This window comes from Pholcus phalangioides, unplaced genomic scaffold (genome assembly GCF_987345545.1).
Source record: "Pholcus phalangioides strain wild (caught in Gottingen) unplaced genomic scaffold, Ppha-v1.0 ptg000017l_1, whole genome shotgun sequence".
NCBI classification, from domain to species: domain Eukaryota; kingdom Metazoa; phylum Arthropoda; class Arachnida; order Araneae; family Pholcidae; genus Pholcus; species Pholcus phalangioides.
Window position 1 is genome coordinate 33,907,809 of NW_028301610.1, and position 10,282 is coordinate 33,918,090.

At 33.6% G+C, this 10,282-nt stretch overlaps 1 protein-coding gene across 4 annotated transcripts in view; it reads right to left on the reverse strand.

Annotated features, from left to right (window-relative positions):
* Window positions 1-3,788, reverse strand: part of LOC149072940 (uncharacterized) — a 102,678-nt gene extending 98,890 nt beyond the window's left edge. For 2 of the 4 annotated variants that reach the window (XM_089246873.1, XM_089246872.1), the window contains exon 1: window positions 3,564-3,788. The gene's annotated coding sequence lies outside the window, so the exon portion shown is untranslated. Of the gene's footprint in view, window positions 1-3,520 lie in introns of all 4 variants that reach the window. The other 2 variants (XM_089246871.1, XM_089246870.1) reach the window with 1 other exon arrangement.
* Window positions 3,789-10,282: the final 6,494 nt, after the last annotated feature.

Sequence of the window (10,282 nt, forward strand, 5' to 3'; positions counted from 1 at the left end):
AATCAATATAATTTGAATAAAAAAATGTTTCAAAATAAAGAAAAATTTTCATAAAATGGTGAAAAAATTGAGATTTTATCGACTCAATCTTATTTAAAGTTAAATTTCAAAAAAGAGTTCGGAAAAATTTAAAATTTTTTATAACCTAAGTATTTATGAATGGATCTCAAATCTTTCTTGTCATTTTATGAACTGGACAGGTTCCATTATTCTGAATTAATTTTTGTTAAATTTCATGTTAATTTATTCTGCGAGCAAGCTGTTTTTAAAGCTTTTTTTGGAAAATTTGTAAAACTTTGAGTATTAAAGATATGTAAACTTTTATACTCGTATAGGATAGCATATACAATCAAATACATGTGGTAAAAATTTGAAATCAATGAATAAATAATATTTTTAATAATATTTTTACATAAGAAAGTTTTTTTTTATCATGTTAAAAGGTAGGAGACCCTTTAATGCCGCAGTCATTTTTCCGGGCAAATTAAGGGAGTGTCACGACCCCTGAAGTCGATTTTTCGAGAATGACTGAAAAATATTTCATTCGATTGCAAATCAAAGGCAAAAATTTCGTGTCAATCGGTTAATTCATTCTTTCAAAATTTATGAAAGAATTAATGAATTATAGTGTAAATGTGTACGAGAAAAAACATTTTGACCGTGATTTTCTCAGATTGCAGTTTTTTCAGTTCATCCGTAAAATTTAAACAGAAAAAAAAAACAACTGCACTAAAAATCCTGAAATTTTGCAGAAATGCTTATTCGACATGTGTTAGTAAACTGAATATCGAACTTGGATATTCTTCTTGGACTATTCGTTGGTATTTTATGAATATTTAAAATTGGAAAAAATATAAAAACTTCATAAATCTCTGATTTCAACACTTTTTAAAATACTTCTCATTAGTCAATTGCAATTCGGTTGACACGAAATTTTTTACATTTGATTTGTAATCGAATGAAATATCTTTAATTATTATTACTCATTTTTGAAAAATTATAATTTCAGGGGCAGTGATACCTCTTGAATCCAAATATATACGAAATACAGTGAAACCTGGCGAGACAACGATACTCGATATAAAGATAAATCCCTCTACAATGATATTTTTTCAAATCTTGTTTGGAATTACCTAAATGTCTAATGTTAAACTCCTCTCGATACAACGATATCTCTTACTACGATAAACCCCTCTATAACGATATGTTTTGACGATATTTCGAAACTCTGTTACGACGATATTATTTATATTTCACTCTGGTATATTTTTATATTCTTTATCAGTGTTTGTTCTTTCGATAGTGTTTATTAACATCGGTATTTAGCAATATCTACCCTCCGAAAGTGTTAATGAAGTTTCCGTGAAGTTACTTTCTGTGTAGTACACAAAAATGTTGTGCGGTAAACCACTTTACAGTGTGAAAGACAACTGAATTTTATTAGTAAATTAATCAATTATAACTTTTTGAAGTTATAATCAATTATAACTACTTGCGAATAAATGCTTAATAATGCATTTTATAGTAGTACAAACAACGCCAATTGAGAAAAGATGCGAACAGCATAAAAATGGCGACTAATGATAATGCTACCTCTCGATGTAACGTTAACCTCTCTACAATGACATTTTTTCTTCGTTCGTAGAGTATCGTTATATCGAGATTTCATTGTATCAATTTAATTAAAAGATAGGGGGAAAATATAACTTCAATTTAATAAAAGTGATACCTTTTTTATGATACGATCGTATATCCACCCAGAAAAATGATTGATCAGCCGGTTATCGGCCGGAAAAATTATTGATCAGCCGATTGATAATGAAAATATAGACGGAAATGACAATAAATGACTTATTTTGTCAACACCAGAAAATGACACGTTATCGACACCAAGAAGCTTATCTCTATATTTTTCCGCAGTAAAAACTCAACATGCACAGACATTGTTAAAAAACTGATATTACATGAACATTACTGCTTCTAATGCTCATTGAGCAAAAAAGTAAACCAATCAAAATAATGGACCAATTAAAAATAGATTAGAATTGATTTAATTAAAGCTTTTACAAGCCGAATTCATATATTTGGATTGATTTTCTTAATTTTTTCCGTTTTATATTTCTCCTTCCGATCCGTAAGCGCTGAAATGAATGAAATTTTTGTTTTGTAAATAAAGTTTCTGTGGAATCTCGCACTTTCAGGGGAAAAAATCAAGTGCTTTCATGAAAATATTTTTTTCTAATTAGTAAAACCGATGTTCCCGGGGGAACACATTGGCCGTAAAAATGTTAACTCCATGAGTATAATGATAAAATTCGTCTCAGTTAGAATCAAGTCTTATTTAGACGGCTGCCTGCCTTCAAATGACGAATTTTATAATTCTCAAAATTGTTTTCATTTGCTAATTTGAAAGTGAAGTTATTCTAGAATCTAAAACTGTTTCACTTTCATTCCTACAATATCCAGAAGCAAAGTTATTGTGAATTAAATAAAACGAACTAAAAGCTCTTGAATTTAATGAAAATGAAATCTTTGAATGTGTTTTGTGAAGATTTGTGTTGTTTTTTTTCTTTGCTTTCACTTCATGAATAACATTTTTCAAAATGAACTTTCTCACTATATTTTAAACAGCTCTGACTGTGCAACGAAATAAAACTGTAAGTGATTTGTTGGAAACGTTTTTGATTTATATGATTTCGGATTGAGAATATCAAGCATTTCTTATAAGAAATGTGAATTTTTTCGCATAAACAACCATATGTCAAACAGTTTTCATAGTAAGGAAACAGTTATTTTCCGGATATTATGCTGAGGTGAGCTCGGAAAGAAAATTCACCACGTCTCCGCCGGGATTCGAACCCAGGCCCTCTTGCATACCGGGTAAGCATGCTACCATCTACACCACTGGAGACTCATGAATCTGCCATCTACAGTTTTCATAGTATTCTAAAACTTTCAGTTCATTGCGCACACAAATGTCATAGCAATAATCTGTGCGCAGAACATGTTGCAGTAGCTTTTAGTGTACAATGTCTAGCAGAAGTACTGAAAATGTGCTAATTTTACATCTAAAATTATCAATAAAAATTTCTTTTGGCAAAATATTCATGAAATAATAGTTATTTTCCTAATTTTATATTACATCCAAACCAAAGCCGCATTCGTTTTATACAAAAATGACTTTTTTTTCACACAAAAAATACCCCGAAGGCAGGCAGTCGCCTTAAACGTACTAAACCATATCGACGGAAACTTTCGTATCACAATTTCAAAAGTTTCAAATAATTTATATAAAATAAATTCAATCAAATTCCGGTAAGTTAAATAGTTTAATAACGGGAAATTAAAGCGGAGCTTCCTCGAGGCGAATAGGTGCGAATACACACGGATTCCGCGAACACACACGGGATTCGAGTAACACGAATCGAACATACGATAATAATGAAAATTGGAATTTTTCGTAAATTTAAAAAAAACTAAATTTTTTTAATATTTAAAATGGAAACAAGCGCAAACTTACCTTGTTGTCGAAACGGCCCACGTCCAAGATTGAAGCTTCTTACCTTGATGTGTTGGAGTTTTTTCCCGTCGGAAAGCGTTCAAAAAGCGAGCATCTTGACAACTTGTTTCCCGTTAAGTGCAGAATGTTTGAGTGAGGAATTTTCGCGGGAAATCGCTTTTAAGTTAGCTGCGCCTACGCCCCCTTTACCGCTTTTTTTCGCCCCCGCTGTATATCTAATTCTCCCACCCACTACTTCTCTAAGTCCTTTTCTTCCAGGATCCCCGTATGTATAGATATATAAATCTCTATGTGTGTCTCCTACCCTGTTTTATCCAGTTTTTCCTGTGGAATTTTCCACTCCCCCTTCATAACTAGGGTAAGAAAACTCAACTGGTGACGTATCTGCGCAGATGCGCGGCTCGATCCCTGATTGGTGCGATTTTCGTTACGTTTCTTTTTGCTTTTCCCGTGACGTCATATTTGATAAAGTCAGAGTTTCTCCGGTTGTCTCTGAGAGTTTATGTGCACTTAATTTCAATCATGGTTGCATTTTCTTGTCTATATTTTATATATATACGCGCTTTTTATATACTTTTGTTTTATTTTATTTTTTTTCTATCTATGGTTGATATTAGACAGTACATTCCACAGATGTGTATTGAGCTTTTTATTTCCCTGAAATGTCTGAGATATTGTGTTATAGATACAGTAGAACCTCGCGATAACGGACACTCGTGGGACTAAAAATTTTGTCCACTAAACGGGGAGTGTTCGTTAATGGGGGACGTGCGATATACAGTGGAACATCAATTATACGATTTCACATTTATACGACGTTTGGCTTCGTTCACAATTTGTTCCTATACATTTGAATATATGTTACTGTGTGTGTGTGTGCGCGCAAAAGTGATACACACCGGTGGTTATGCATAATCACTTATCGTCTCGATAAAGAAAGTTCGATTAAATTTTACTGCAGTTATATCACTTTTATCGACGATTATGCATAATTCCCAAAGTTAGAAAGTGTAATAAATAAGAAACTCTTCATTGAAAAAAATAATTATTTTTACTTATACACATGATATGTGTGTGCATTACACATATTTTACAATAAAAATTGAATTAAATTAAATTAAAATGAGTATGAGGAAGATGAAGAACATAAGAACTTTCATAACAACATTATCAGTCTTGTAATGTTGGCTTTCGTCACGCGTATTAATAAACAAAACCAACATTACCATTCGAATTCAGTTATGTTCAGTTAATTAAGTAATTGACGATTTATCATGTTTACCAACTAGAGCTTGGGATTAAACATAGTCTTAGTTGAATATTATGAATTCTTGATTTTTATGACCAAAAAATGAATAAATGAGGGTTTGGAAAAAAATTAAATTTTAGAGAAGAAATTAGAGTTTGCTTGATTTTACTGTCCGCTATTGAGAGTGTCCCTAATGGGGGAACGAAATACATTAAAGCCGTATTCCACGGGACCGGGGATCAGAAAAGTGTCCGTTATAGGGAGCTGTCCGTTAACGGGAAGTGTCCGTAAGGGGAGGTTCCACCGTAGTCGTTATGTTTGAGACGGTGATGTGTCGATATACAGGGTGAAAACCTGACGGTTTTACCTCAAATAATTCACAAACCGATGACTATAGAAACACATTTTCAATTAGGAAAAGTATCCAAATGATGCGCTCACCTTAGATGCGTCATTTATTTTACTATGGGCAGTATACACAGGGTGATTAGTTAACCCTATTTACGATCACGGACGTGACATTGCGCCCAAACACCAGTGGAATAAATTTAAACAAATTCTCTGTGTTTTCTTTCTTCTCTCTCTCTCTTCACCATTGCGAAGCTTTATAGTAACCCTTACTGAAGTAGTTTTTCTTTCTCTCCCTTTTTCTATACTCCTGTTAATGATTCCCCCCCCCCACACATACATAATGTATCTTTCTACTATATACATATAAGAGTGAAAGAGAACACGTAGGGTGAGAGTGAAAAGAAACTCTTGTACGTGAAGTGTTTGATTTCCTTTTCAATATTTTAGTGGTGAACCGTTAATCCTAGAAGCATACCTGCTACTGGAAAATTATCCAAATAACTATACGAAAACCCATTTAGAAAATTGTTGCTCTGTCTCCCCGAGGCAAAAAAAAAATTCTACGTTTATAAGTGCAATATTCACAGAGATATTTGAATTTAAAAATCGGAAAAAAATTCAGGGGGGGGGGAACAGCATTAATCAGAGAAAGAAGTGTTACATCCGTTGGGTTTTGCTGTTTTTTCTCAACTTTCCTCCGATTTTTGAATTCAAATATTTCTGTGAATATTGCCCTTGCAGACGTAGATTTTTTTGTGACAGAGCAACAACCTTCTAATCGGGTTTTTGAGGACAGGGTGTCCGTAGAAAAAGTCAATTTTTATATTTTGATAACTATACAACCCCTTGCAACGTGAAGGCCAGCAAAAAGAAACATCCACGTCAAGAGATAGCAATTTTCTGTGAAATATTTGAATTCGAAAAACAGAGAAAAGTTGGGAAAGAACGTCATAAACCAACGGACAACGCTTCTTTCCCTCATTTATTCCGTTCTTTTCCATCCTTTTCTCGGAATTATGGGATCACCCTGTATAAAGTACCATATCGGACACATGAATGTGACGTCTAGTGATAGATATGACACGATTCATTTGTCAGACATCATTTTTAGTCTGTCAGATTAACTGCATATCAAGTCTCAAGTTTAATTAATTGATCAATGATTGATAATAATTGATAATTGCAATAATTGATCAATTTTTTCTTGAAACCAAGCATCGAGATAAATAATACAGTAAAACCCGTCTTCAACGAAACCGCAAGGGACCGCGATTTGTTTCCGTTCAACACAGGTTTCCGCTTAATTAAGGTTCCATTGGGATAATGTGTAAAGTTATGTAATGACCTCGTATGTAATTGAAATAAAATAATTAATTGAAATAAAATAATTAATTGAAATAAAATAATTAATTGAAATAAAATAATTAATTGAAATAAAATAATTAATTGAAATAAAATAATTAATTGAAATATATATACGGGGTGTGAATTCAAGTCCTTAGACACTGTTTACCTTTTGAACCGTTGGTTGTAGAATCATACTTTCAATTAGATAAAGTATTCAAATAACATGTCCATCTTAGATATGTCATTTATTTCACTAGGGGCCGTATATGTGTATCGAGAAACAAAATTTAATTTTTTATACAGTCCCCCGCCCTCTAATTTCCAATTAAAAAGATGTTGCATTGTCTCTTCTGTGATCCCAGCAAAAAAAAAATTGCCGCGTCTCTATATTTATATAAGTGCAATATTCACTGAGATATACGAATTCGAAAAACGGAGGAAATTTGTGTGTGTGTGGGGGGGGGGGGGGACAGCGTAAAATGCGGGTGAAACGGGTTTTCCGCATTTTTAGAGCTGTTTTCTCCCAAATTTCATATACAAGACCGTTCATTTGACCTTCTCTAAAATTTTCAATGTCTGTCGTGTCAGGTTCAATTTGTACATTGTCATCTATATTCATTTAATCCTCAGTATTACGGCAGTAACTAGGATTTTTGTGAGGGGGAAGGGGGGGGGGGTTGGCAACATGATTTTGCTATCCCGACCACTGTGAAATTTGATGATTTTACAACGGTGGTTTTGTTCCCACCTAAAATTTGCCATCTCTAAATTTTGCAACCAGGGCAATCGTCTCCTTCGCTTCCCTCCAATTCCGGCCCTGCTCAGCACTATGATCACGGAAAGCAGCTTGCGTACAATTTTGCAAGTTTCTCATATCATTTGAAAATCAATCCCACTCTTGAACTGATTTCTCCCGTAGAAAAGCTCGCTATTCCCGAAAACTTTTGTTACAATTTCAGAAAGCAACTGCTCCACTACATCTGGCTTTTTAAAGCAACAGCATCAAGTACGGAAAAGGTCTTTGCTAATATAATTGTAGGCCGAAGTAGAACTCACATTTTCAAGCAAGGATTGCATAAAAAAATTCCGATAGAGCACTTTAACATTTTGTATGATCCGTTTGTTTACAGTGACCGCGAGAAAGTTGAAGTGTTTGCGTGAAATTTTCCGGTTAGAGTGTTTAATTTTTCACTCCGTTTCCATATTAGACAGGTTCCGTTTAATCCAGGTTTCTTAATGGTATTTTGGCATTGAAATCACGGGAACCAAGATTTTTTTTCCGTTGAAGACGGGTTTCCACTTAATACAGGTTCCGTTAAGGTTTTACTTACAACCATTTTTCAGTCTATACATATAAAATAACATGTTCTGACTCACTCATTGACTGACTGACTGATTCATCATCGCTGAGCCGAAACCGCTGAAGCTAAAAACACGAAATTTGTGTGGTCAGTAGTTTTATTTCATGACGTAAAGCTTCACTAAGAAGGATTTTTTTGAAATTCGACACCTAAGTTGATTCTCAGGTTATATAGAGAAAACACGACGAACTGAAACCGCTGGAGTGAAAAATATGAAATTTGGTCCGTATTTTTATTATGTAATGTAGAGACTCACTAAAAAGGGGTTTTTCAAAATTCACCCCCTTAAGTGGGGTTCAAAGGTTATATATGGAGCAATCACTGCTGAAGCTATAAATATGAAATTTGGTTAGCATTATATTTTATAATGTAGACACCTACTCTACGACAGTATTTCTGAAAATTCAACAACCAAGGGATCATGATAGTTTCAAATGTTGTATGGGGGAATCATCGCCGAGTAATTTTCAGATTACCATGCCACGCGATTGGAGCCACTGGTAACAGCTTGTAGGTAATAAAATGGGCATTGCTTGTCGAAAAAACTTAGCAATTTTTAACATTTATATTCCCATAGAGCCCTTAATTGTTACTTGATACTAATCTCCTAAATTTTGTTCCATAGAAACCTAAAATTTCTATTTTAGGCTCCTATGGAATTTTTTCTGCTATAAAGTTTTTTACTGAAACATCAATGACGAATTCCACAGCTTTTGATATCGTGGAAACGCAATAAAGCTTTTGTAAAACCATGAAGTTCCACTGAGCAATATTTGGAAACCTGTTACTTAGAAATGAAGTTTTAAATGTATACTGTATTATGTTACGGGGTAACTGTGATAAATTCGGTCGGTTATTATACATACTTACCAAGTATTTTCGTGAATTTGGTAAATTTCCCTAAATTAATCACTTTTACCACCTGCATAGTACCCAAGCTTCTCCATTTTGCGGTAGACCCTGACAATACCCAATGGAAAAACAGCACTCTATTACGTCAGTGAATTGAGAGTGCGCATGAGCAGTCCGTCAAGTGTACTTTTCCTCGAGTTGTTCGCCGAGAACGAGAACATTATAGCTAGTAATTTATTTGCGTATAAATGAATTAATTCATTCAAAAATTTAAAATTGTCTTCTTTTAATATAAACTCGCAAATTTGAAATGCAATATGTGCGATATGAATTCCATGAATTATATAAATTCTAAACTAATTTTGCCGCTCAGGTTTGATTGAAAAATTATTACCACCAAGATTTAAAAATAAAATAAATGATACATTTTTTAATTTCTTTTTTCGTTCCAGATCGAACTGAAGACAGTACATAACATTCAATAAATTCAAATTTATAATTACTCTTACTTATACAGTACTTCAAGTAACGTCCTAATTTAACTGCTTATGGGACCCGGAAAATTTGTAACCACGGGGGTATCTGGAGGGGCTATGACTTGAACAGAGTCAGAAACTGCCTCTGGCGGCACAATTTAGAGTGGCAGCAAATTTCATTTGAGAAAAAAATTACCTTTATAAAATAATCGAATTCCACAGTGATGGGGCGACAAAATGATTTTCGCCCCGCACCCTTAAAAAAATCCAAGTTATGGCACTGGCTAGAGGTCACAAATGAAATATAAGAGGTCCCAAAATCAAAAGAATTTATTTTTTTTTAAAATTTTATTCTCTTCAATATTGAAGTGTATTTGTGATCAGCAATTCGATTAAAGGACTAGATAGTGAAAATGCTTGGGTCCAGTGATTTTTCTGAGGCCCCCCCCCCCCCTCCCCTGGCCAGAAATGATTGCCTACCAATTAACATGTTAATTTGTAGACAATCATTCCTAGCATATGCTTATTCTCTAAAATTTGAATCAGATCTAATTTTCACGAGTCCCCTCTGTACTTGAGGCCCACGGGCCGTGCCCGGGTGGACCAATGCATTAATACGGTACTAGGTTTAAATTAAGTAATGTTTGGTAAACATAATAGAACAAAAAAAGGGCCCAAATGTTTCGAGGGCATCTGAACTCGTGTCACATAATTTTTTCTTCAGAAATTTATCTTTAAAATAATCCTTTGTTCCATGTGTCGTCATGTTGAAACAAATTGGTCACCACCAAATTGGTTAAATGACTTTTAATAAACTTTTAATTCACCGCTCCACCCTTTTTTTAATGATATTTAAATGAATTAAAAATAATAAATTCCAATTTTTAAACCAAATTTGAGAAATGTTGTTGAACTTCGTAGGAAATAAAATTTGATCCTGTATTTAGTAAAATATTAAATAAAAAAAATGTGATCTGCACATCAAATTTTTACAATAAACAACCTTTTTTGGAAAAATGACAAATTTCTCTCGACGTGACGACACACGCTTACAAGAATTGGCTGTGAATTTTCAGAGTGAATGCTTAAGAACTTCAAACGCTGAGAGGGAAATCCTCTTTTCAGT